Below are 27,893 nucleotides of genomic sequence, written 5' to 3'. Positions count from 1 at the left end.
TTTCCCCCTCTCCTCCTCCCTCTTTCCCCCCTCTCCTCCTCCCTCTTTCCCCCTCTCCTCCTCCCTCTTTCCCCCTCTCCTCCTTCCTCTTTCCCCTCTCCTCGTCCCAACATCCCCCCACTCCTCCTCCTTTCCTCCCTCTCCTCGCCCCTTTTCCCCCCTTTCCCCCCTCTCCTCCTCCATCTTTCCCCCCTCTCCTCCTCCCTTTTTCCCCCTCTTCTTCTCCCTCTTTCCCCTTCTCCTCCTCCCTCTTTCCTCCCCTCTCCTTCTCCTCCTCCTGGATGGTGACGCCTTTTTGTCTCTTAATCTTAATGCATCTAAATTACTGTGCTCTGCTTAGGAGGGTGTGTTTTACTAGGGAAGGGGTATCGTATATGAAGGCTCTGTTTACTCTTCTTGTTGGTACTGGAGAGTGATGCTTTCATGTAATGGCACTGATAAAGCTGGGCGGTGAAGCTGCCTGGTTATACATATGTCCCTCACCTCCCTCCCTATCCCCCCAAGAAGATGGTGGACTGTACGTGGAGAGTAACTAAGCCTGCAGTCCACTGGGTTCACATTTCAGAAGAACCTCGGGCCACAGCTAATACTTCCACTTTTCCAGTTCGAAAAGTCTCTTAACTGAATGAAGTGGTTGTAGCTAGAGTTCATCTGAAACGTAAACCCGATGGACTGAAGGCTGAAGATGCCCTTCCCCCGCCGTCCACCATTCCTCTTTCAGGCAGTGTGGAGGGACCTGATCGACTTTTGTACATTGGCAATATCGGTACCACTGCATGAAGACGCTCATTTTCAGCTCCAGTGAAAATATAAGACTCTCGACGCAGTGACCCTCCTTTATATTTTATTCTTGACACAGGCAGAAAATTTTACCAGCCTAAGAGAGACGTCTGTTAGCTTAGAGGCCACAGACACACTGCATTACCCCTTCCAGTACAAGACGTCTACCGCAAACAGCACAAACGGATCTGATGGTAGTAAGGAAATAGTAAGCCATCAACAAACTTAAGGTGCTAACTCCATCAGTCACATGATTTCAGTCTGTTGTTAATTCTTGTTGTTGCCAGATATTATTTAGCTGATGAGAGCCGCCTGGTGGTGAATGGGTTACTGAAGGTTGTGTATATATCTGTTTCATTCATTTCCAACAGTCTGTCAGAATCAAAGTAAAATTTTCTGGACGCAAAAAGATTAAATTACAAGGCGTCCCTTTAACGAATGTGTTAATACTCCTTCCCCCCAGATGCTCTGCTTATTGCCATTATTATTATTAGAGGGAGAGGGAGTGCAGGTAAATCCCCCTATGTCTCCTCTCCCTCTCTCTGCCCCCTTCCCCCTGTCTACCCACTCAATGAACGTTTCTCGCTCCCCTCTCTCTCCACCCTCTTTTGCAGTACTCTACCTCCTCTCACCCCCTCTCATATTTCCTCTCCCTCCTTCTTCACTCCCCTACCCACTCTCACCTCCTCCCACATCCCATTTCACCCCTTCCACATCCCATTTCACCCCTCCCACACCCCTTCTCGGCCCAATCGTCCCCCATCTCACCCTCCTCTTGCCTTTCCCGACATTTTGCACCCCCGCACTCACCCCCTCTCCCTCCTCCTCACCCTCTATCCCTCCTACTCTCCCCCACCCTCTCTCACCCCCATGCCCTATCTACCCCCTCCCTTCTGCGTAATTTGAGGCCTGGGTCGCGGAGTTATTAAGCTGTTATTGCTAATTACCTGTGCTCTGGCCTCGGCGTTACAACCTGGAATTAGGCCCCGTAGGTGATCACTCCGATAAACTGGAATTTCGTAGTGCGTGAGAATTTCCTGCGTAGGCTGGAATGGGGGGCACTGGATTGTGGGGGGAAGCGACCTGGGTGATGATTTCGTTGGACTGGAATTTCGTGGACTGGAATGTCATCAACTGGAATTTCGTACGATCATCAATCATCTATCAGTCATCAACAGCCAGAGTCAGTTCAGCGTAGGAAGAAGAGCTCACATTTTTTCACAATGACTCTGCCGGTGGTTTCACTGTTTGGAATTTCATGGTCTGGAATTTCAAGAACTGGAAGATCACGGACTGGTATTTCACGGTTTGGAATGTCATGGTATGGAATTTCATGGTCTAGAATTTCAAGAACTGGAATTTTAGGGTCTGGAAAATCATGGACTGGTATGTCATAGTCTGGAATTTCATGGTCTGGAATTTCGTGGTCTGGAACTTCATGGTCTGGAACTTCAAGAACTGGAATTTTAGGGTCTGGAAAATCATGGACTGGTATGTCATAGTCTGGAATTTCATGGTCTGGAATTTCGTGGTCTGGAATTTCATGGTCTGGAACTTCAAGAACTGGAATTTTAGGGGCTGGAAAATCACGGGCTGGTATTTCACGGTTTGGAAAGTCATAGTCTGGAATTTCGTGGTCTGGAACTTCATGGTCTGGAACTTCAAGAACTGGAATTTTAGGGGCTGGAAAATCACGGGCTGGTATTTCACGGGCTGGAATTTCACTGTAATTCCGTAAAGTGGAATAATATAAACTGCATTTCTTTAGACTGAATGGAATTTCGTTGATCGGAATTTCGTAAAGTGCAATTTCGTAGAGGCTAAAATTTCTTAGGGAGGCAGAGGACGGACTGGATTATGGAAGGGAGGAGGACAGACCTTAAGACCCTTGTGTCCCAGATTATCCATAATGGTAATGATAATCCTGACAGGCGGCGGTGAAGAGGCTCGATAAGAGATAAGATAAAGCGACAATTTCTAAAGACTATAATTTTATGCTTTCAGTACTGGTGATAATTCTGTTTATGGCCAAATTATCTGTAATGTTTGAGATGATTTTGATGGGATGTGGTGACGTCTTTGGTAATTGGTAGGATGGTGGTAATTTCTATGGTTTGTTGTTTGTTTTATATCTTATCGTTGCCAAAATAGTACAGGAAAGATATACAAGAAATCAAGGGACTCCGATAACAGGGAAACGGAGGAGGAGAAAGGATGGTAAAATACTGAAGCCTCATAGAATCAAAGCTAACACACACACACACACACACACACACACACACACACACACACACACACACACACACACACACACACACACACAAAGAGGGAGGGAGGGAGAGGGGAGGGACGGGGGAGGAGGAGGGAGAGGGAGTGGGGAGAGGGGAGGGGGAGGGAAGAGGGAGGGAGAGAAGGGGGGGACTATTTACACGACTCTCGCAGCGCTTATAACCACTCAAAGAAGCACACAAAATGTTCACCTTAACCCGACGTAAAAATGCCATCTCTCCGTTTCGAATATAACATTAGATTAACACTGTACAATGATGCTAGTCACGAAGAAGTGCTGTAGAAGGGATACAGGGCCGTGTTCGTGTCCTTATTCTGACACTTAGACTCCAGAAATAGGCAGCAAAGAGAGAAAAAAATATCTTCCAAATTGTTAATGTTTTTCATGTGACCCCAGGTTCATCTGAAATGTAAACCCAGTGGACTGCAGGCTTGAACTACCCCTCCACAATAAATTTAATTCACCATCTTCCTTTTGGGGGGACAGGGAAGCTGCTGAGGGACGTCTGTATAAGCAGGAAGTGGAGCCGCCTGGTTATATCGGTGCCACCACGTGAAGGCGTCGCTCTTCAGTCTCTCTAAGCCAGTTTAAAGTGAACAGACTATATGTACTCAGGCAAACGACCACCACAGCTCAAACTACAGACTGCAATTTGGCACCAGCGGCGTGTGGGTGATAATTCTGAATGGTTATGGGCCAAATTATCAGTAATGGTGGTGATAATCTTGTAGCGGTGGTGATAACCTTGTAGTGATGGTGATAATCTTGACATCAGGCGCTCAGGAGTAGCGGTAATCGATTGAGTTATCCCGTTTAGCCTCTTCAACACGAGGGCGTATTTCTCACCTGATTATTCTCACCTACGATTTTATTCATCTTATTTCCTACTTACATGCGATTTTATTCAGTTTAATCCCTACTGACATACGATTTTCTTCAGACTAATTTCTTCTTACGGTTTTATTCAGCTTCATTCCTACTTACAGACGATTTTATTCAGCTTAGGGGAGACATTTTTCGACCTGGGGGGGGGGGTTTGATATGACTTTACTGACAGGATAATAAAGGTTTCAACCCCTTCACTCCCAGGACGTATTTTCTGCCTTATTCTTGCTGACTTCAGACGATTTCCTTCAGCCTGGGGGAGAGAACTCGGGCTGTGAAGGGGGTTAATGGTTTTTTTTTTTTTTTTTTCACTGCTATTGCCTTCCCACAGACGATTTTCTTCAGCTTATGGAGAGAAATCAGGTTATGGAGAGAAATCAGCTTATGGAGAGAAATACGGAGAGAAATCAGTTTATAGAGAAAAATACGGAGAGATCAGCTTATGGAGAGAAATCAGGAGAAAAATGAGCTTAGGGAGAGAAATCAGGAGAAATTTGAGCTTAGGGAGAAAAATCAGGAATGGAGAGAAATCAGCTTATGGAGAAAAATCAAGAGGGAAATCAGGGTGTGGAAAGGTTAATGTAGTGTTTTTTTTTTTTTCACTCCATTTGTCGTCCCCACAGCTGACAAACTCCTAAGAATGCAGCGAGAATGGAATAATACGTCGTCGGGCTGAAGGAATTACTTTACATGTGTGTGTGTGTGTGTGTGTGTGTGTGTGTGTGTGTGTGTGTGTGTGTGTGTGTCTGTGTGTTAGTACGATTGTGTGTTTCTCTGCGTTTTAATGTGTTTCTCTGCGCACTATACTCCGTTCACCTTAACTTGGCTGAGATTTTCGTCCTTTTGCGGCTGCTTTCGTGATCCTCAGGGGCAGAATACGGCACTACTACTGCTCTACTTTCTTGTCATGGCACTTCTTCATGACTAGCATCATATTCTAGCTAATTTCTTTTTCATAGCATTTCTTCGTGACTAGCATCCTATTCTAGTATTAATCTAGGCTTTTCATAGAACTTCTTCGTGACTAGCATCATATTATAGTATTAGTTATTTTCATAGCACTTCTTCGTGACTAGCATCCTATTCTAGTATTAAACTAGTCTTTTCATAGCACTTCTTCGTGACTAGCATCCTAATCTATTATTCATCTAGTCTTTTCATAGTACTTCTTCGTGATTAGCATCGTATTCTAGCAATCTAGTCTTTTCATAGCACTTCTTCATGACGAGCATCTTATTCTAGTATTAATCTAGTCTTTTCATAGCACTTCTTCGTGACTAGCACGTTATTCTAATATTATTCTAGTCTTTTCATAGCACTTCTTCTTGACTAGCATCCTATTTTAGTATTAATCTAGTCTTTTCGCAGCACTTCTTCGTGACTAGCATCGTATTCTGGTGTTAATCTCTACAGCCCAGCATTGGAGATAGAGAGAGAGCATTCCTACACCTAATTAAGGAGAGAGAGAGAGAGAGAGAGAGGAGTATCCCCCCAAAGTCTGTTGAATATATACCGGAAAAGTCGAACGATCTGAAACACGCACTGCTAGAGATGGGAATTTTCACTGTATATAATAATAATAATAAATAAATAACTTTATTTCCACTAAGCAGTGGTTATTAATAAAGATACATGTTCCGATATATAGTAAGTACAGTACAATGAAAACATGAAAAATCAGTACATATGAAGACAAATTTAGAGCAAAATAAAATCTAAATAGGGATTTTTATCTTGCAAATGCATCCAAGGTATTTCAAGTCATAAAACATTTTTCTCTCCCATAAGAAAACACAGCAGCCTAGATTTGAATACTGGTAGGCTACTGGCGTTGGTTATTAAAGCAGGCAATTCATTCCAGAGCTTCGGGCCCTGTACAGCGAGTGACCTGGCACCAGTGCTAGTGTGGACTCTTGGTACATATAGGCTATTTTGTTGTCTGGTTACACTTCCAGTCACGTTATGCACAGAAGCAAAGGACATAAACCATTCAGGGTACACACCACGCAGTATCTTATACATAGTACAGTACGTATCAAATGCATGCTTTTGTTTAATATTTAGCCATCTTAACTCTTTCAGGACTGGAGAAACATGATCGTATTTCCTCATTCCACCTACAGCAACTTTAGCAGCAAAGTTCAATAGTTTCTGGGCACTGTGTATAAGAGTTCCGTTGGTTGTACCCCATATCCTAATACAATAATTAATCAAGCTCAACACAAGAGCTTGAATTATGATTATACGAGTCTGTTTCTGGAAATTGTCACTTAAACGATTTATATACATCAATGTCCCCATGACTTTTTTATTTAACTCATTAATATGCACATCAAAGCTCATATACTTATCAATATAAAGACCTAAATTTTTAACATGACTACTAGGAGTGATGTTATTGCCATCAAACTTTACAGTTGCATTAGCAGGTATACGTGATAAGAGTTGTCGATTTCCAATAAAAATACATTGAGTTTTATTTGGGTTAATCATGAGACCATTCCTAAGAAAATACTGATTAGCTTTGACAAGGGTTTCTTCAGTCTTGGTGATAAGATCCTCCAGATTATTTATAGTACCTGTATGAAGGAATTGTGTATCATCAGCATATTGTGTTAATATACAGTCATTTAAATAAGGTGATATGTCATTTACGTAGATATTGAATAAGAGTGGACCTAGAATTGAACCTTGTGGGACCCCGTAAGTTACATTCTGCTTTGTAGATACGACATCATTTAATCGAACAGACTGAGTTCTGTTACTAATGTAACTATTAATCCAAAACGAATCAATTTTTACCTTGGCATATTTATCTATGAGGATGTCATGGCTAACACTATCAAAAGCTTTAGAGAGGTCACACAAGGTTAACAGAGATATTTTCTTTTGGTCCATATTGCCATAAATTTCATCAGTTATAACAGTAAGAGCAGTCTCAGTAGAAAGCTTTGATCGGAAACCATGCTGAGTGTTAGATAAAAGTCTCTTTGTTTCTAAAAAGTTTAATAGTTGATTAGCAACTACCTTTTCTAATATTTTAGAAACAGTAGGTAATAGTGAGATGGGCCTATAATTATTAACATTGTTGATATCACCTGTTTTGAAGACGGGGACAACCAATGCGTGTTTCCATGTCGTAGGGAATATACCAGTTGTGATAGAGGTGTTAACGATACAAGTTAAGTAAAACGCGATGACGTAAAGTGCGTCTTTGATGAAGCGAAGAGATATGCCATCAGAGCCATATGAACTACTTTCCTTGAGACTTTTAACTGTAAGGACTATCGTATTGGTGTCCACAGGCTGAGGTCTAAAGTATTCATCTTCTGTAAGGCTTGTTAGAGGCATGTCAAATTGATTGTTAGCAAGGTTTTGTTGCGTCTTATCATATGTAGATTTACCAACGTTTGCAAAAAATCTATTAAATTCTTCTGCTTTCTCATCTTTATTTTCAAAGTTCTGATTATTAGATTTTTTATTCTTTCCTGGAACAATTTCCCTGATGACCTTCCAAGTAGCAGCAGTATCACCTTTAGTACTGTTAAATTGATTATGATAATGTTCAGCCTTTGACTGGCTAATAAGGACCTTTACATTTTTCTTTTTGGTTTTATACTGCTGTTGCAATTCAGTATTATATCTATCAGTTTTTAGCTTTTTCTGAATGTAATTTCTATTCATAATAGCTTGGCGTATTTCATCATTAAACCACGGAGAGAAAGGTCTAGTAACATTTTTGGTAACTAATGGTGCACAGGTGTTTAGACATTCCGTAATAGTGTTAGTAAGTATGTCTACTTGCACATTTATGTCATCAGTAAAGAAAACCTGATTTAAAATATCACACTGCTGAAGTAAACAGGAACAAAGGGCATCACTATTATAGTTGCCAAGGTGACGAAAAGTTCTGGTAACAGGTGTGCGTTTTGGTTTGCTAATGTTCACTTTGGCAGTAATCAGGTCATGATCTGCAATGATATGAGGTACTACATCATGTGAGATTATGATGTCAGGTTTATTAGTTATAATTACATCGAGTAGAGTGGCTGATGTAGGTGTAACCCTAGTTGGTTTATCAATTATTTGGGTTAATTTATTGTTTCTGATAATATGCCTAAGCTTACTTCCAGCTGAGAGAAGGTCATCGTTAAAATCGCCAAGAATGAAAATGATCTTCTTTCGCAGAATCATTAGTCTAAAGATCTCCTGAATATAATCAAAGGATAAAACAGTCGCTTTAGGGTGTCTGTACACACAACCAACAATAACAGAAGGCAACTTACGACACTGTACAGTTAGCCAAATATCCTCGATTCCAGGTTGTTTTGGAATATTTACATTAAGTACAGTGGAACCTAAAGTGTCTTTAACATAGATACAGACACCAGCACCTCGACCATTGTCATGTCTAAAAATCTTATAGCTAGGAATATCTATAAACTCATTCGGGGTGATGGGAAGAAGCCAGGTTTCGCTCACACACAAAATATCAACATTTCTTTCATACATGAGTAACTTAATTTCATCAAGATTTGATAGTAATGACTGAGCATTAATATGTTCAATAATTAGAAAATCCTTTTTAGTTACTGAAGGAGTCCCACCGGCTGTTTCTTCTTCGCCAAACCCCTATGTGTTGTAATATCTACATAGACGGCTCTTATGGCCCAGGGCGTGGCAGTTACCACATACAAGTTTATAGTCATATCTGCAGGTCGACTGTCTGTGATTGAATTCTCCACAGTTGAAACAACCAGTTTTTCTAGAATTATGTGTTACATTATGTGCATAGCTTGAGTGATTACTTACAGCACGGTTATTTCTGGTTCTGTTTCTTACCACATATGTCCTCTGCCAGTTATTTGCTTCGTATGACTGGTTGTGTTCTTCATGATGTGGATCCACGTAGAAGTGGCGTGTGTCTGTCCCTCTCGTCTGTCTCCCCAGGGCAACAGTGAAGGTACGGGTCCCTGTAGGGTGGCTGCGGTTCGGGTCCATTGAGCTTCTACCAACATATAGAGAATGGGTTCTGTGGGGATCCTTAAAAATGGTCTTCCTGTGATGGTAATCCAAATCAGTTTTAACTTTTTCCCATTCAGAACACAGGTTGAAATCACCACACTGTTTGGCAATAGTTGATAAAAGTCGTACTGCTCCTAGTCTATTTAGGATTGAGCCTGGATGAATATCATTTGCATAATAGCACATATCATCAACCTCACCAGTGCCCAGTTTAAATGCAAGATCAGTCTGGATGGTTGGTATACAGTTTGTTTCACACCACCTTAGAATGTGGTCATTCACATCATTTATTTTAGCCTGTAAAAGATCTGACTGTAGGCTGGGCACAAGCTGGCATATGTATATATTCATCATTTCATTTTTCCTTTTTAATTCACTCACCAAAGAACCTATATCATCTATAATTTTTTCAGGAGAGGCATTTTCTATTAAGTCAAATAAACCACCATAAATTATGCAACTTTTAGGAATCCAGTTTAATTTCTCAGCCACCCAGCACTTCATGAAATCAATAGTGGCTCCCTCCAGTGTTCTTATATGAGAAGTTATATGGAGGTCAGAGGATATTACCTGGGAGAGGTTTGTGTCACCCAGTAGGAGAGTTTTTTCACTAGGTTGTACTGGGATACTTACAGTTTCTGGGTTAGTTTGTCGTTGGTTTCCACGAAATTCCTCCTCAAGTGCTGACATCCTTTGGTCTAGTCTTGCTATGAGGTGTGTGTGTCCCTCCTCTGGTGATGGGGAAGACGGGGCACCTTCAGTCACGGGGTCAGCACCTTGTTGACACTCATTCATCTGATTTTCTAATGCCGTGACTCGCTGGTTTATTTCATCAATAAAGTAACCCTCTTCACCTGCCTGGATCAGGTTCGTTCTTTCACCTGCCCCCTCCACAGATTCGGATTCGTGGTGTCTGCGTCTTTTCTCACTTTCCAAGACTGAGACACGTTGAGCCAGTGTTTCGATTGTGGTGTATGCGGCCTTGATTTCTGTGTTAAGCTGTTCAATTTCCTTGTCCTTAGTTTTCAGAATTTCTTTTATATCATTAATACTTTGTATTACATGTTGATAAGATTGTTCAGTTGCTTGGTTGCATGAACTGATGTTAGTGTCAGCCACTGCAGTGTTGGTATTATCCATAATCATATTTATCAACTCATCTTTATTAACCCACACATTTTTCAAACCAAGTTCTCGGCAGTGTTTCTGTAGGTCCGGTTTATTAAAATTCTTGAGATAGTCCTTTGTTGGGTTAGTTAGAGATGGTTCACTGCTGGCCGATTGCATATTGTCCCGGGACAATGTTTCCACACTTGAGCTGGATGCCATATTAGATGTATCAGGTAAATAAATCACTCTTGGCACTAAATGATTTGTGAACTTTGAGCACTAAATGCTACTTAGAGATACGCAGAGCAGCTTGGTCGGCTTGAGTCAAATCTTGTGCGTGGCTTTGCAAGATTTTCCAGAGGTGAAAATCACAGGTTTCGTTGTTTTACCTCTTGGTGCACTTTTTCGTTTTGTCTCGTCTGTTCCTTCACAAGAGTCACTTCTTTACTTTCGTCGAAATACATATAGATGATCACAAACCTTTCTAGTCTCTTGTGGTAAGACAGTCAAAACTTTTGTTGCCACATTCACTCGTCAGCCGTGTAGGTGAGCGTATGGTAATTTCAAATTTCAAATGTTTTCAAACTTCCTGGGTCCTCTTCCGTCCTATCTTCCACATTATATCCAATTCCAGGCTATCTCCTCATCTCTATCTTCTATATCCTCTTCTCGGCACTATTAGCTCACTGTATGTATATAGCTTTCATGTATCTGAGGCAAATGTCCGGAGAAAGTGGTGAAAAATTCGGGAGGACGTGTGCCCCGGGAAGAGAGTTGTTTCTTTGTGCGTAATTTAGGCGATAATTTGCCCCCTCCCCCCAAAAAAAAAAAAATCTATGGTGACATGACCGTTCTTGCTGTCGCTTTTTTTTTTTTTTTTTTCCCTAACCAATGAAATCTTTATTCCTCTGTTTCCACATTCACAGTCACCTTTTCAGCGGTAATTTTGGCCATTCACGATTCACAAACAGGATTATTATAAGAACGAATCGCAAACAGGAATAGTATAAGAACGAACGACCAAGAGGAAAATCATACGAGCGAACCTCCAACAGGAATATCATTTGAAGGGTTACCATGGAATTCTTAGTGACCTGCAAAGCTCCCCAGTGAAGCTTGCCATGTTATCGAGAGCTCCAACAGTCAACATGAACATTGTGAGAACGGTCGCCATGGAAACCCCAGTGACGCTCCCTACCTTCCTACCTGTAATTTATGGAGCTGGAATTCGTATCACAGACGTAAACAAAGCCTTGGAAACGACTCATTGATACTTCCACCAAGGAGGTTATATTTCTGGCACTTTTATTGTCTGTCTGTCTCAAGTGCGTGAAATTGTGCCAGGTCCAGATTAATGATTGGGTTTTATAAGAGAAAAAAGTGATTGAATTTTGGACGTAGAAAGTCCAGAATCAAAGTTGAAAGGCGGGATGGGGCTGCCTTAGAGGAGGTATGCCTTCTCTGATGTGCTCTTGTTGATATTGGACCCTTAGTTTGGTAGTCAAAATATTGTCATATCCTGCAGGCGTTTATAAAGTTCATTGACAGGATATAAGTAAGTAAAATAAAGGAAATAAAAATTAAAAATAAAGATGAGATGATTGAAAATAAACATTATATATAGATATGTTTTTGAGAAGGATATAAGAATTTTGAAGCTGTGAGTATTGAATGAAAGTATTGCCCGTATTTACTAGGTGTTCTGTTGCTAATTCTCCTACTTTTGTTTCGCTTTTCATATATCTAGATCCTACTCACCTCATATTTAATGCGTAGAGTGAGAATGATGGTGATGATGATGATGATGATGATGATGATAGTAGTAGTAGTAGTAGTGGTGGTGGTGGTGATGACGAAGATAATCACGATACAAGTTATATACGATGATGACGACGGTGGTGACGAAAAAAATGACGATGATGACGAAGGTGGTGACGAAAAAGTGACGATGATGACGAAGGTGGTGACGAAGAAAATGACGATGATGATGACTTACGATAACACAAACACTAAAGGTAACGATAAAGACGACATAACAGTCCCATCCTTATAAACCTCTCTTATCAAACGTTATCTTTTAATATTATCGACAGTAGCGTGGGGGGCAGTATTCCAAAGTCATCCTGTTTTTGTTATTTTTTATCAGCATATTTTGTCATAAGGGCGTCGTTCAGTTATTGCAATGGCGAATATTACACTTGATATAAATGATGGTAATGCGCAAACACTCCAGGAAATGGGGTAACTAATTTATTCTTGGTTATTCTTTAGTTTCGTTGGAGTGGAGTTAGTGTAGATCTTTTAGGTGAGGGTTGGAGGTAATAAGAGGAAAGGAGAGAGGAATGAGTAGGAGAGAAGAGAGGAAAGGAGAGAAGGGAGGAGAAGGAAGAGGGGAAGAGAAGGAGAAGGTAAGGCGAGGACTGAAGAATAAATAGAACAGGGAGGACGCGAGGGGGAGGAAGAAAAGATGAAAGAAGAGGATACAGGAGGGAACGAGAGCAGAGAAGGTTGGACTGGAGAGAAGAGGGAGGGAAAAAAACGAAGAGTGGAGTGAGAAGAAGAAGAAAAAAGCGATGGAAGGAGAAAAGTAGAGAGTAGAGGAGAGGGAAGAAGAGGAGAAGTAAGATGAACGAAGGAAAGGGAACAGGGAAGGAGGAAAGAAGAGATGAGCAGAGAGGAAAATAAAGGAAGGGAAGCGGTAAAGGGAGGAAAGGAGAGGAGAAGAGAGGAAAGAAGAGAGGAGAGGGAAGGGAACGTAAGGAAAGAAGAGGAGAGAGAAAGGGAGAAAAGAGAAATGGATATGAGAGAGAAAGCGACGAAAGGAGAGGGAAGGGAAGGGAAGAGAGAAGGAAAAACAAAGAGGAGGAGGAAGGCAGAGGAAATAGGGGTGGGGGGAATAAAGAAGAGAGAAGAGGGCATGTGAGGAGAATGGAAGGGAGGGGAAGGGAAGAGCGGAGAGGGAGGGGAGAAGAAAAGGTGGGGGGAGGAGGAGAGGAGGAATGGGAGAGGTAATGAAGTGAAGGAAAGGAGAGGAGGGGAGAGAAGAGTGAGGGAAGGGGAAAAGAAAGGGGAAAGACGGAATGGGAGAGACTAGAGAGGAGAGATTGAGAAGCTTGAGGGAAGGAGAAATGAGGGAGAGGAGAAGAGAGATGACAGGAGAGATGAAGAGATGAGAGGAGGAGAGAGGAGGATATTAAAGGGAATGGAGGGAGGCTAGGAGAGTCAAGAGGAAAAGAGTGAGAGAAAAGAGGAGGGATGTGAAAGAGGAGGCAAGGAAGAAATGAAGGAGGAAGAGACTGGAAGGAAGAAGGTAGGAGAGAGAGAGAGAGAGAGAGAGAGAGAGAAGGGGGAGGGGGAAGGGGGATGAACTGTTATGGTAGCCAGTGCCGCAATCATGATCCAGCCACGCAATTACACACACACACACACACACACACACGCACGCACGCACGCACGCACACGCACGCACGCACGCACGCACGCACACACACACACACACACACACACACACACACACACACACACACACACACACACACACACACACACACACACACACACACACACACACACACACACACACACACACACACACACACATTTGCATGATCTTGTATGGCATGGAGAGGTGGAATGCAGGGATGAGAGAGAGAGAGAGAGAGAGAGAGAATTGATATGTGAAAACTGCTTGGTATATAGGCCTCTCTCTCTCTCTCTCTCTCTCTCCTTCCTATCCACCAATTTCACCCTCAACCAGTCTGCCTGCCATAAGATTCCTCCCCTCCCTCCCCTTCCCCTCAGGACTTCTCCCCTCCTTTCCTCCCCTCGCCCCTCTCTCTTGCTCTCTCTTCCTCCTTCCCTTCTCTCCTCTCTCTCTTTTGCTCTCTCTCTCTCTCTCCTTCCCTTGTCTCGTCTCTCTCTCTCTTGCTTTCTCACCCTCCTTCACTCTGCTCGTCGCTCTCTTCCTTGCTTTCTCTCTCTCCTTCCGTTCTGTCGTTTCTCTCTCTCTCTCTCTCTCTCTCTTCTTGCATTGGTCTTTTCTTGCGTTCTTCCTCCCTCTAGGTCTCTCTCCCTCCTCTCCTTCCCTTCACAATTTCCCCCCCTACTCCAATCCCCACTTACTCTCCTTTCTTTCTTTCTCCCTCCCTTTCCCACCTCCCTGTCCTCTTTCCTTCTCTCTCCTTCCCCTCTTTGGTCTCTCTCTTTCTTTCAGTCATCCCTCTACCTTCATTCATTCCTTCCTCCCTCCACAGTCTCTCCTCCCCTTTTCCATTCTTCCCTTTCTCCCTCCTCCCTCTTGTCATTTTCCTACTTCCTCTCCTTCATTTCTTCCCCTCCCCTTCGCCCCTCTCTCTCTGCTCCAGTTTTTCCTTCCCTCCTTCCCTTTCTCCCTCCCTCTTTCCCCAAGTCGTCCATCTCCACCATTCTGCTCTTTCCCTTGCACCTCCTTCCCCTTTTCCTTGTTCCCCCTCCGCCCTTCCTCTTCTACCTTGCTCCCTCGCACCCTTTCAACGTAATCTATTCCTCTCCCTCATCTGCTCCTCTTCCCTCCTCCCCCTTCCTTCCTCCTTCCTTTTCTCTCCCTCCTCCAATCTCTCCCCATCCCCTTCCTTCCTCCCTCCTTCCATTTCTCTCTCTCTCCTCCATTTACCTCTCCACCACTATCAAAGTCTCCTCCTCACCATCCCACTTACTGTCCACACCCCTCTCTTTCCCCCTCACTCCCTCTCTCCATCTCACTCCCGCCCCTTCCTCCTTTCCTCCCTCCCTCTTCCCTCTCAATCTCCCCCTCCCCTCCCTCCCTCTCCCCTCTCAATCTCCCCCTCCTCTCCCCCTCCCACTCAAGACCCTGTGGATTCCGGCGCTAAAGTCTCATTATCAGCAAGTTAATCCCAAAGTTGGAGTCGGGGCTTCATTAAACTTTCACCGCCCTTAAAGGCAAACCAGGAAGCAGATTTGGGCCATACAAAGCTAGAGTCCATGCCTCTTAACCTGGCAGAGATTTTCGCCTCTTGCTGCTCATTTTCCGGTAGGTCGGAGATAAAAATATAATCCTACTAATACTCTGTCATTTATTTTCAACTCCCTCAAAGGTAAACTGGGAAGCAGATTTACAAAACAATGATATAGGCCTTTCATATGAATCAGACAGACTTTCGTCCTCATGTGGCTCCTTTCCCTCTGGCTCAGTAGCTGGATAAGACCACAATAATGGTTTACATCGCTTCCTCTCACCACCGTCATAGATAATCTGCTGCGGACCACGGATTTAGACAGTACAAAACTATATTATATTCATGTTAATTTTGCCGAGATTTTCCATTTCATCTTAATTTGGCATAGGTTTTTGTTCGTTTTTAACCTATTTCTCGGTGGCTCAGTGGCAGAAGAAGATTAGACCATTGCTCCACGTCCTGTCCTTTCGTCCCTCTTACAGGCAAATAAGGAAGCGAATGTGGGCCATGCAAAACTATAGTCCATTTATTTTGATTTGGCGAGATTTTTGTTCTTTTGTTGCTTCATTCCCTCAGTTCATTTGCAGAATATGACCATACACTGGCTGTACAGTGTTTCAACAGCTCTTCTTCGTGACTAGCATTGGACCTAAATGCTAATGTTTTGTTGCAACTCACCATTCAGAGTGGAAAAAAAGCAACTTCAGTCCAAGTCAATGTGAAAAGAGTATCGATTCAGGTTTAACAGATTCAGGGCTTAAAACACAAAATTTAATCTTTACTTTCAACATATTTGAAGGATAAAAAAAAAACTAAATCCGTGTTCAATTTAGTGTTGGTGTACCGAGAACAAGATTTGCCATAAACAAAAAGTCAAGATAAAGACGGATTGAAAGATTACAAAATTCTAGGATCCAGCGTCATCTATCGTTCTGGGGTGAAATTCTCGAACATATTAAGATCGATTTTCTGTCATAACTCCGATTTGACTCTGCATGAAAAAAACTGGAGACGTGGGAGAACTCTACACCCATTTCCTTATCTTGTTGCGCAAACTCACAGTACTGTAGTTACGAGTGGGAAGTCATTGTAAGTTCCTTCTTGACTCTGGGTCCTCGTGTATATAAACTGTATTAGCGTAGAAAAGGTTAGAATCAAGCTAGAGACACATGTTTAGTCCATAGAAAACTTGCGTCCAGTTACATACAGAGCTGGTGCAGAAAGAACAGACGTGGCTTTGTGGAAAATTGGCTTCGTGGCTGATATGGGTATTTGGTGTACAGAAATTTAGAGCCTGTGTATTGCAGAATTAGATAACAATTGGTGCTTTGTTTGGCATTAAGGAAAGTGGATCGAAGCTTCATGGTAAGTCGATCAAAAAGGTATCGATGCACAATTCTCACGAAGCAATCAAGCACAAATCCCAGTTGCCTCTAGCCCACGTTAATACACTCGGTTTCATAAGGATACCAGGTTTAAGATCACGGGGCAAAGTTAAGTGTTTGGCTTTTAGACCGGTTGGTACGAGTTTTGCACACTTTGAGTTCTTCTTTTAGTTTTATTTATTCTTTATTTTTTTAATGATTTTGTCGGCTTAAAAAAAAAAAAAACTCTCTGTAGTCATGGGATTCGAAACAGTGTCCATTAACCACTTCGTAACCTGATTTTATTCCCTAAGCTGAACAAAATCATCTAAAGTGAAAATATATAAAGTGTGACCGACTGGGATTTAAATCGGTTCCTGAAAGGCAACACGTCCGTAAGTGTTGGAATACCACTTCGTCATGTACCATTTTCACTCTAACTTGGGCTAAACTGCCATGTCTCCATCTAGAATGCTCACTTAAAGTAGAAGATTAACACTAGAATATGATGCTAGTCACGAAAGATTGCAATGGAAAGGATGTAGACTAGAGCCGTATTGTCCTCTTCTACCGTTGATCTGCATGGACAACTGTTGCAAAAAGACAGGAACATTGACCAGGTTAAAGTGAAAAGGGTATAGAGGAGTGACTTTCCCCCTACCCACTGCTTAATGGAAGGCATTTGGAGTCTAGGGTGAGAAGTGCATGCTAAAATTTGTGTGAGTGACTGTGTATGTGAGTGATCAGAATATGTAGTAGTAGTACGGTAGTAGTAGTAGCAGTAGTAATAGTAGTAGTTGTAGTAGTAGTAGTAGTAGTAGTCGTTGCTATCGTAGTCGTTGTAGTTGTCGTTGTCGCTGTTGCTGTTCGTACCGTCCTAGGCTCATCTTAACATGAACACTGTGGACTGCTGGTTGAAGTTGCCCCTATCTTGCAGTTCACCATTCTGTTTCCTGGTGAGAGGGAGGGAATCGGAGTATGTAAATAAAACCGTGGAGTGAATCCGTCCAAGTTATATCGATGAAAAAAAAAAAAAAAAAAAAAAAAAAAAAAAAGTATTGGAACGTAACTCAGGAGTGCTGAGAAAAGAATGGGAAGGATTGTTAGGAGTTCCATGGCGAGATAAGGAGGGAGATTCATGGATAAGGGAATAGAGGATAGCAGAGGATAAAATTACTACAATCAAAAAGCATAAATGGATGTGGGCAGGTCACGTCCTTCGAAGAACATGCAACCGATTGACAACCAGGGTAACTGAATATCGTCGCAGAGGTGGAGTGAGAGGAAGAGACAGAGAGAGGATGAGGTGGCAAGATGAAGTTTGGAGATTTGCTGGAATTGATGGAACAGGCTAACAACAAATAGCTCAGAGTGAAAAAAGATGGAGGAGACATTTGTTCTGAAGTGGGCTGATGAGATGATGATGATGATGATGATGATGATGATATGATGATGATGATGATGATGATGATGATGATGATGATGATGATATGATGATGATGATGATGATCATGATGATGATGATGATGATATGATGATGATGATCATGATGATGATGATGATGATGATGATGATGATGGAGCCGCCCAGGTTACACCGGTGTGAAGCGGGCTCCTCGACTGAAGCGCAATAGGGTGCGAACATCTGAAAACGTATCGAAGGACATGTACGGCGAGCTCTTAAATGTCCTCCCAGGGTGACATTGAACCCAGCGTCAGGAGGATTCGTCGACCCACGCGCGACAGGACGTGGATGTCAAAGGGGTAACATCAGGTTCACTCCCTTAAATTTAACATGAAAGGAAGCAAAGTAGAAACAAAGCCTAACTGAATTTATTTATATAGGAGCATTTTGTGTGTGTGTGTATGTTTGTGTGTGTGTGTGTGTGTGTGTGTGTGTGTGTGTGTGTGTGTGTGTGAGAGAGAGAGAGAGAGAGAGAGAGAGAGAGAGAGAGAGAGAGAGAGAGAGCCATGTGAAGTTTGTAAGCATATACGAGACTTTATGTATGTGTATGAGCATGTTTATAGCCTGCATGATTGAGTGTGTGTGTGTGTGTGTGTGTGTGTGTGTGTGTGTGTGTGTGTGTGAGCCAAGTCTATCACAATTTCACCCCCTCTTGCCGCAGCAATTCCTGAAGCCAATTACTACCACAATTTGAAGGGGCTCGCTAACAGCTCCTTAGAGGGGAGGGTCGCGGCAAGAGTTAAGTTCCCCCTCTTCCTCGCTGCTTCTCGTTTTCTTTGGCTCAGTTTATATCATCCTCTCTCTCTCTCTCTCTCTCTCTCTCTCTCTCTCTCTCTCTCTCTCAATAAAAAGTAACAATGAGAATGAAAGTGAGGAGTCATAAAGTGAAGGGGAGAGGAGTGAAATAATTGAGTGAAAGATGAATGGTGTGAGTAAGGAAATAGAAAGATGAAAGCTGAGTGAAGTGACAGAGTAAAACTGAGTAAAACAAAAGAAAGAAAGTGGGTAGAATGAAACAGCAGATAAAGGAAACTAGGGAGAGAAGAGAGTGGAGTCAGTGAAAGGAAGAATGGAATGAATTTAGTAAAAGAGTGAAAGTAAATGAACGACAGTGTGAAAGTAACTGAAGTAAGTGGGAGTGACAGTGTGGAATGGAGTAGAGTGGATTGGCGTGGAGTTAGAATGTGGAGCCATATTATCACCGGGACCTCAGCAACGGTAAGAAGTGTGTGGATCGTTACAACTATGTCTGTACTAAGTTAGACCCCCCTATGAGCTCTTCTCTTGCCCATTTTCTTTACCTTTATTCTTATCTCCTTCCTAAATATTCTCCTCTCCTTTCCATACATTTTCTTCCTTTTTCTTTATTCCTTCGTTCCTTCCTCTCTTCTCGTTCATTTTCTTTACTCTTTCTTCCTCTTTTGTCCTATTTTCTGTTTTTTCTTTCCTTACTACTCTTCTTCTTCTTTACCCAATCTTTCTCATTCCTTTCCTTGTTTTCTGTCTTTTGCTTAGTTCTTTTGTCTTCCTTTTTTTCCTCTGTCGTCCTTTCTTCTTTCTATCCTCTTCCTTTGTTTCTTCCTTCAGCTCTTCCTCTTTTGTCTTCTCACAGTCTTTTGTTTTTGTTATTTCCTTTCTTCACTTATATTCCTTCTTTGTCTTCATTCATTTTCCTTTCATACTTTCTTCTTTCCTTCCTTTCCTCCTTCCTTCCCCTTTTCCTTCCTTTCCCTCTTTTCTTCCTTTCCTCCTTCCTTCCCTTCCTCCTTCCTCTCGTCCTGCCCTACATGATCACCCCTAGCCTCAGTAACAGTAAGAGGTGTTGTGGATCATTATAACTCTGTCAGCATTAGGTTAGTCCTCCCTCTGTGCTCTTCTCTTATCCATTTTCTTTTTATTTTCTTAGCCTTTCTTCCTCTCTTCATATATATATATATATATATATATATATATATATATATATATATATATATATATTCTTTTCATTGTACTAGTGTCCCATCTTTGCCCTTTTCTTTTTTTTTGTCATATTTTCGTTATTAGTGTTTTCTTTTTACTTTTCATTTGGTTAATTCCCCTGTCTCGTCTTCCCCTATCCATTTTCTTTACATTTTCTTTACCTTTCAATTTTTTTCTTGCTTCCCTCATTATGCTGCTGCCCCCATATGGTGGAAAGAGTGTTAGGTGATTGGTTTGCCCGTCCGTGAGTGTATAGGTTCGTACGTCCGTAACACTCTTGTGGGTGCAAAATCTCCTGAATCCACCGAGGAATTTCCACCAGATTTTAGACAGTGATGCAGTATAAGAAGGTGATGAACTAATTAGGTCAACGAGGTCAAGGGGTTAAAGGTCAAGGTCATATGGGATCAACTTAGTTTCTCCTTGTGGACACGATTCCTGAACCTCTCAACGGATTTCGACCAGACTTTTGTCAGTGATACAGTATGAAGGGACGATGAACTGATTAGGTCAGCAAGGTCAAGGGGTCAAAGGTCAAGGTCATATGGGGTCGAGTTAGTTTATCTTTAGTCTCATTTCAACCCATAATGAACCTTGTCATGGAGGTTGTACGGCGAGTCCGTGTGCAAGGCTTGGCGGAGGCACACCGAGTGACGCTTTGCCTGGACAGTTCGGGGCCAGAGTTTTCGGGGTTTAAGTTATATTTGTTTCATTTTGCACTTCCTTTCTTCCTTGTATATTTTCGCCTTCCGTTCTTCCTCCTTTTGTCTTCTCACTTCCTTCCTTCATCTTTAATTTTTTCTTCTTCCCTCATTTACTTTTCGTCCTTCGTCTTTCTTCTTCTTTCCCTCCTTTTCGTCCGTTTGTTCCTTCCTTCAGCCATGCTTCTTTCCTTCCATGTTTTTCTTTCTTTCTTAATTCCTTTCTTTTTGTCTTTTTTCCTTTCTTCCTTTCTTCTTCTTTCCTTACATTTTCTGTTTTTCTTTTTGTCTTCCTTCTTCCTTCCCTCTCTCCCTCCTTCCTTACTTCCTTCCCTCCCTCCCTCCCTCCTTCCTTACTTCCTTCCCTCCCTCCTTCCTTACTTCCTTCCCTCCCTCCTTCCTTACTTCCTTCCCTCCCTTCTTCCTTCCCTCCCTTCTTCCTTTCTTCCTTCTCTCCCCCTCCCTCCCTCCCTCCTTCCTTCCTTCCTTCCTTCCTTCCTTCCCTCCCTCCCTCCCTCCCTTCCTCCCTCCCTCCCTCCCTCCCTCCCTCCCTCCCTCCCTCCCTCCCTCCCTCCCTCCCTCCTTCCTTCCTTCCTTCCTACCTCCAAGTCTCAGTGTCGCTTCGAGAGGGGGTTGGAGAAGTAGGGGTGGGAATGGGGAGTTGGCTCATTACAAGAGTGTCTGCATTAGGCTAGTTCCCCCTCCTTACATTTTTCATAGCCATTTTCTTTGCTTGGTTTACCCTCTTCATTTTTCTCTATTTTTTTTTTTTCCTGACTCTTCTTTCTCTTCAATCTCTTCTTTCTTCCTTCCTCATATGTTTTTCCGCTTCTTCCTCCCACCTCTCTTCTGCAGTCTCTCTCCGTCTCTGTGTATTTTCTTTACCTCATTTCATCCTGTCTTTTTCCTGATCTTCCTTTTTGTTCACTTTCTTTGTTCTTTTGAAAATGTTAGTTCCCCCTCTCTACTTTTCTCTTCATTTCCTATATACCTTCTTTACCTTCTCACACATTTCCCTCCTCTTTATTCATTCTCCTTTCTTCCATTATTCACTTTCTACTCTTCTTCTATCGTCTTGCTTCCCCTCTTCCTTCTTTCCCTGTTCCCCTTTCTGATTCCTCCACCATTTTCTTGTCTTTACCTGTTCTTCTGCCCCTTCATCCTTCCTTCCTCCCCCTTCCTTCCTTCCTTCCTTTCTTTCTTCATTTCTCTCTTCTTTCCCTCCGTCTTTCCGTGCCCCAAATAATCACTACCTCTTTCTTCCATATAGTGACTTTATCTTCCTTTTCCTTTTGTCCCTCCCTCCTCCTCCTCCTCCGGCTCATCCTTAATTCCTCTCTCGTCCTTCCTTCCTTCCTTCCAGCATTACCTAACTGCTTCCTGCTCTTCATATTTTTCTCCAACTCTGTCATCTCTCCACCCCCCCTCTGTCTGTCTGTCTGTCTGTCTGTCTGTCTGTCTGTCTGTCTCTCTCTCTCTCTCTCTCTCTCTCTCTCTCTCTCTCTCTCTCTCTCTCTTTCTCTCTCTTTCATATATTCCTTCCTCATCACTATTTCTTAATTATTTGCATTGTACTCTCCCCTTTTGATCCTTCCTCCTCCTCCTGTCCTCTGTTCTTCATTTTCACCTTTTATCAGTATTGCTTTCGCCGTCACATTGTTTTCTCCTTTATATATATTGTAGTGTGTGTGTGTGTGTGTGTGTGTGTGTGTGTGTGTGTGTGTGTTATTTATTTTACCCAATGTTTGATTTCTTTCATTATTTTTGTATTATGTTTAATGGATCTTTAACAGCATGACAGTCATTACTCTATAATTCTTACCGTTCTCAAAGCTGACAAGTGAGCTACCATTTACGAATTGCCATAGTACATTTATTTATTTATAAGTACTTTTTTTTTCACATACATTGTTATTTAAATGTTAAACTTTTTCGTTATAAAATCATATTCCATTCACTTAACAACTTATGCATTTAAATAACAGGTGATAATGTGTAAATCGACAGGCGTGAAGGGTGAAGGGGCTGTCCAAGGTGATGCGTTGTCCCCAGTGCAGCGGCAAATATCAGCATTGGAGGGTGTCTTACCTCACTTCATCCCGCTTATCTCGCCCAAATAATTTCTCAAGGTAAGTGAGGTGAAATTTGGCATGTTGCGACCGTAGAGTTTAAGTTCGTCCATTTCCAACTTAGCATTTTGTAGCTTGTGAAGTAACTCAGTGGCAAAATAAGACAGAATTACGGCTCAAAGCTTTCCCATAACACTTCTTCGTGACTAGCACCATTCTTGTGTACAATTTAGTGGCAGAACAAGACAATACCGCGGCTCTACATCCTTCCCATAGCACTTCTTCGTGACTGGCGCCATATTCTAGTGTTAATGAGAGAGACAATATTTAGGACAAGTTAGAGTGGACAGCATCCACCCGGCGAAAATAATATCGGCATTCTTTCTTCACCTATCATTTGTCTGTCTGTCTGTCTGTCTCTCTGTCTGTCTGTCTCTCTGTCTGTCTGTCTGTCTGTCTGTCTCTGTCTCTCTCTCTGTCTGTCTGTCTCTCTCTCTCTCTCTCTCTCTCTCTCTCTCTCTCTGCAGAACTCAATCCTTTTCACATCCATCAAGCCTCAGGGATGCATTTTTCGGAACGCGGGGGGGGGGGATGACTATTTAAAAAATCCATACAATGAATCAAAATAAATCTCTTCTTTTATTATCACTTCGTGTGCTGTTATGATTATTTTTGATGCCATATATATATTTTTTAAACTACAGTCTTTGTTTATGGATTTTTTTTTTAAGAATTTGCTAGATAGGTGATAAAAAAGTAAGAGAATTTGTGGGTATTTGTTAATAAGGACGCGTGAAGAATTAAAAAAAAAAATCGCCGACGAAAATATGAACCAAAATGCGAGTAGTTATTTTCTGTGGGTGTGTGTGTGTGTGTGTGTGTGTGTGTGTGTGTGTGTGTGTGTGTGTGTGTGTATGTGTGTGTGTGTGTGTGTGTGTGTATGTGTGTGTGTGTGTACTTGCTTGTTTTCTGTAGCGCTGAAGGCAAACGGTGTGGAATGAAATTTGTGTGAGCTATAAAATATTTTTTTTTCTCTTGTCGCTTTCCTGCTCTTTTTTCGCCTCTCTCTCTCTCTCTCTCTCTCTGTCTGTCTCTCTCTCTCTCTCTCTCTCTCTCTCTCTCTCTCTCTCTCTCTCTCTCTCACACACACACACACACACACACACACACACACACACACACACACACACACACACACACACACACACACACACACACACACACACACACACACAGGAAAAAAAACTTACTCTTATATACGCTGATAACTTAAGAGAGTGTAAAGATAACCCGTCCCTTCCCCCCCAAAAAAAAAGCCAAATAAGTAAAGAAAGAAAGAAAATCATCTGGTAGCAACCTGATAAAACTGATAACATCATAGGAGTAGCTACAGAGAGAGAGACTGACTAGGAGAGTGTATGAGTGGGAGAGTATATGAGTGATGCTGGTTAGGAGGAGGGAGAGGAGGAGAGGGAGACCAAGAATGAGAATCAAAGATAAGTGGCAAGAGCATGTAAGTGCGAGTGAGAGACTGACCAGGAGTGTATGATAGTGATGCAATTAGGAGAGGGAGAGGGGGATCGAGAATGAGAGATAAGGTGCAAGAGTATTTATGGAGAGCGAGAGACTGACAAGGAGTGTATGGGAGTGAAGTGATTAGAAGGAGAGGAAGACCAAGGATGAGAGATGTGTGAAAGTATATAAGGGAGAGCCACAGTGTATGGTGGGGAGAGGGGTTCGTTACTGATTAGGGACAGAAAGTGCGTGGAGATCTTTTCATTTTTATATAGGGGAGAGAGAGAGAGAGAGAGAGAGAGAGAGAGAGAGAGAGAGAGAGAGAGAGAGAGGAGAAACAATACCCAAGTAGTGGTATATGAAGTTTGGGAGGCGAGGCGAATTTTTGGAAGAACCGTGAGCTATACTATACCAACGTGGAAAATAGTATAATAGGTTATGGAGAGAGAGAGAGAGAGAGAGAGAGAGAGAGAGAGAGAGAGAGAGAGAGAGAGAGAGAGAGAGAGAGAGAATGTAAATAAGGCAAATAGGTAGAGTTGTAGGCAACGTGATAGACATGTACACTGGCAGACAGATGGGTTGGTATTTAGATGGATTAGTAGACGAACAAGCAGGTAGATAGATAGGTCAGCAAATAGACAGAGTGGCAGACAGACTGGCTGATAGACTGGTATATACGAAATTCAGTAGATAGACTGTTAAGGTGTTAGATAGATAAATAGGCAGATACATAGAGAAAATAAATGACCGCAACAGACCTACATAGTATTAAGTACGGAGTGGTATTGTGCATCCCAGTTCTTGTGTGTTGCGGGGACTGCTCGCTCTTTGTTCCCAGTCTAGCAGTTTATTTTGTTTTCTTCTTGCCATGGTGCGTTGCGGGGACGCCCTACGCATCGTTTTGAGTTCTGCCAGTTCACTAGTTTTTGCCTCCCATAACATTTTCATGCTTTGTGGTGTCACCCATTTTTTTATTTTTATTTTCTTTACGTCCGCTGACTGCATAGTTGTGAGGTAATTTTAGAAACAGGCGAAATATCCGCTCTTTACACCAGCAGCCGGAGCCGTCCCAGCAACGCACGAGGTAGAGGGGCGCAGTATATGAACCCCCCTCCCCTGGATATGACAGAAACGAAAACCAGGTAACAGGAAGACAGAAGGATTAATTGGTTCCTGCGTTTCATGTAGTATAACGTGAATGTTCAGAAGCGATAAAGGGTGGAGAGATAAAAGTGGAAGAACGCTTGAGGGAATGTGAGTTGGGTGTGATGTGGAAGTGGAGGTGAGTAATGATAGAGGTAGTGTGTGTGTGTGTGTGTTTGTGTGTGTGTGTGTGTGTGTGTGTTTTACAGCTTCTCCCAGAATGAGCTCTTGAGATTAGGCGTCTTCTTCAGTATCCAGTATTCCAATTTCCTTTATTTTCATTCAGGCAAGTTTGACTCACAGATGCATGAGAATATTAACACTTATACCATAGGCCCTCTCTTGGATAATATAACTTTTAGTAGGATATTCCAGCAAACGCCAGACGATTTTATTCATCTGATAGTGAGTTCTTGAAGCCTGAGAGTGATAATGAGAGGAGAGAGGGGGGGTTGTGATGATTGAGTGTGCGTGTGGCGATTGATGCTACTGTTGACGTGCACCAATCATGTGAGAGACGGGAAGATCAAACAGTTCATAATGATGTGTTTGGGGTGAGAGACGCAATTACGGAGAGAGAAAGGAGAAGTACATGATGAGGCTTTGTCTGAATGAGAGAAGGGTAGGTTAATTTGGGTCAGGGCAGGTTTGGTTGTGTTGAGTCAGATCTGGTTTGGGTAAGTTAGGGTTGATTAGGATGTTTTAGGTTTGGTAAGGTAAGGTTAAGTTAGGTTAGAGCAGGTCAGGTCAAGTTAGGTTAGGTTAGGTTGGGTTGAGTTATGTTATGGTGGGTTAGTTTAAGTTAATTTAGGATAGGCTAGATTAGATGAAGTTAGGATAGGCTACATACAGACTGAGCTAGGTTAGTTATTGTAGGGTAGGGTAGGGTTCGGTAGGGTAGGGTGTGTAGGATTATGAGTTAGATTTATTTTTAGGTTATACTAGATTACGTTAGTCGAAAATATGAGAGAGTATGTGACAGAGGGTCGAAACAACAGAATGTAAAACACCAAAACATGACAACCCAGACCCTCTTATATTTCCTGACCATTCCCAGTTGGAGAGCTCCCAAGAGAATGTCAGCCGTCAGCATTAGTGATGGAGAGGGGTGGTGGTGGTGGTGGTGGAGAAGGGTGGCGGTGGTGGTGGTGGTGGAGAGGGATGGTGATGGTGGCCCTACATTTCCGTCACTATATATCTCTTTCTCCCACACACTTTCTCCAGGGTGTCCGTCTTCCTTCTTGTTGACACATTAGGATTCGTCTGATAATTGTCTTCGTGTTAGTTTTAGGTCCTGTTATGAAGCTAGAATCCATTTAGTAACTCTCTAAGTGCTAATTTTTATCTTTTACTTCCACTGTAGGATTTATTTAGCATTTGTGTCAGTGTAATACTGCACGTAATATCATCACTCTTGGATTCTTTGCGTATTTGTAACTGTACTGTATATGTATTTTTGCTTCATTTGTCACCATTAATTGATTCCTCTGATAACCGTACGAGTGTATTAGATAGACAGATAGATAGATAGATGGAAAGAATATTTGCATGGAAGCTTATATTGGTACACTCTCCTGTGCTACCACTTTGCCACATCTGTTTTCACTCTGGAGTACATACAGTTAATGTAATTCCGCCATCTCTGCCACCACTCTAAAATACATAGACTTGGTGGGAGTGTACTGTATTACCACTACAATCCATCAAGTTAGTGCTTATCTGCCATCTCTGTCACCACTTTAACACCCATATTCTTGGGTGACTCTCCTCTTCCCGGAATGCCATAGTCACCCCTCCTTTCTGTTTTTCTCTGGCATCCATTCTGTCAGCGTTTTAGTGAGCGTGATTCTTCTGTGAGTGATCGTTGCGTGGGTAATTTATTTTTGGGCGATTCTTCTGTGGGTAATTCTTCTTTGGGTGATTCTGCTGTGGTTAATTCTTCTTAGAGTGATCCTACTGTGGGTAAGTCTTCTTTGGGTGATTCTTCTGTGAGTGATTCTTCTGTGAGTAATCCTTCTTTGAGTTATTCTTTTTGCTGGAGATTCTTCTTTGAATGATTCTTCTTTGAATGATTCTTCTGTGGCTGATCATTCAAGTAATCCATCTGTGGTTGACTCTTCTTTGAATGATTCTTTTGTCGTGATTATTTGATTGCTCCTTCTGTGGGTGATTCTTTGAGTGATTCTTCTGTGGGGATTCTTTGAGTGATTCTTCTGTGGGTGATTCTTTGTCTGGAAACCTAAAACAAATACTCCTGTTTTGCCACTTCCATCATTACTGTAGCAACCATTCAGGATTTGCATATTTGATTCTGATTCTGTAAGTGATTGTTCTGTAGGGATTATTGAAGATTCTCCTCTGCGTGGTAGCTATTATTTTTACCATTCCTCTCAAACCACTCTTCTTCTTCAACCCTTTCCTCTGTCATCTTTTATCATCCTCTCTAGCACCTATTCTGTCATTGTTTCTGTGATTCTGATTCTGTGGGTGCTTCCGTGATTCTTATTGTGTGGGTGATTCTGGTGATTCTTCTTAGCATGGAAGTCTAAACAGCAATCTTTCTACCACGTCTGTCACCATTCCGACCACCATCCTGTCCCTGATTAATTGATTCTGATTCTTTGATGATCCCT

The 27,893-nt window shown here is 42.2% G+C and overlaps 1 protein-coding gene across 1 annotated transcript in view; it reads right to left on the bottom strand.

Annotated features, from left to right (window-relative positions):
- The window catches only part of LOC145406156 (uncharacterized), a 219,768-nt gene that overhangs the window by 51,625 nt on the left and 140,250 nt on the right, over nt 1-27,893 (bottom strand). The gene's annotated exons all lie outside the window — the stretch shown is intronic.

The sequence above is a fragment of the Coenobita brevimanus genome, chromosome 69 (genome assembly GCF_032717465.1).
Source record: "Coenobita brevimanus isolate Jiangsu-jjx chromosome 69, ASM3271746v2, whole genome shotgun sequence".
Classification (NCBI taxonomy): Eukaryota; Metazoa; Arthropoda; class Malacostraca; order Decapoda; family Coenobitidae; genus Coenobita; species Coenobita brevimanus.
The sequence above is the reverse complement of the archived record's forward strand: the minus strand, read 5'-3'. Positions and strand labels throughout refer to the sequence as shown.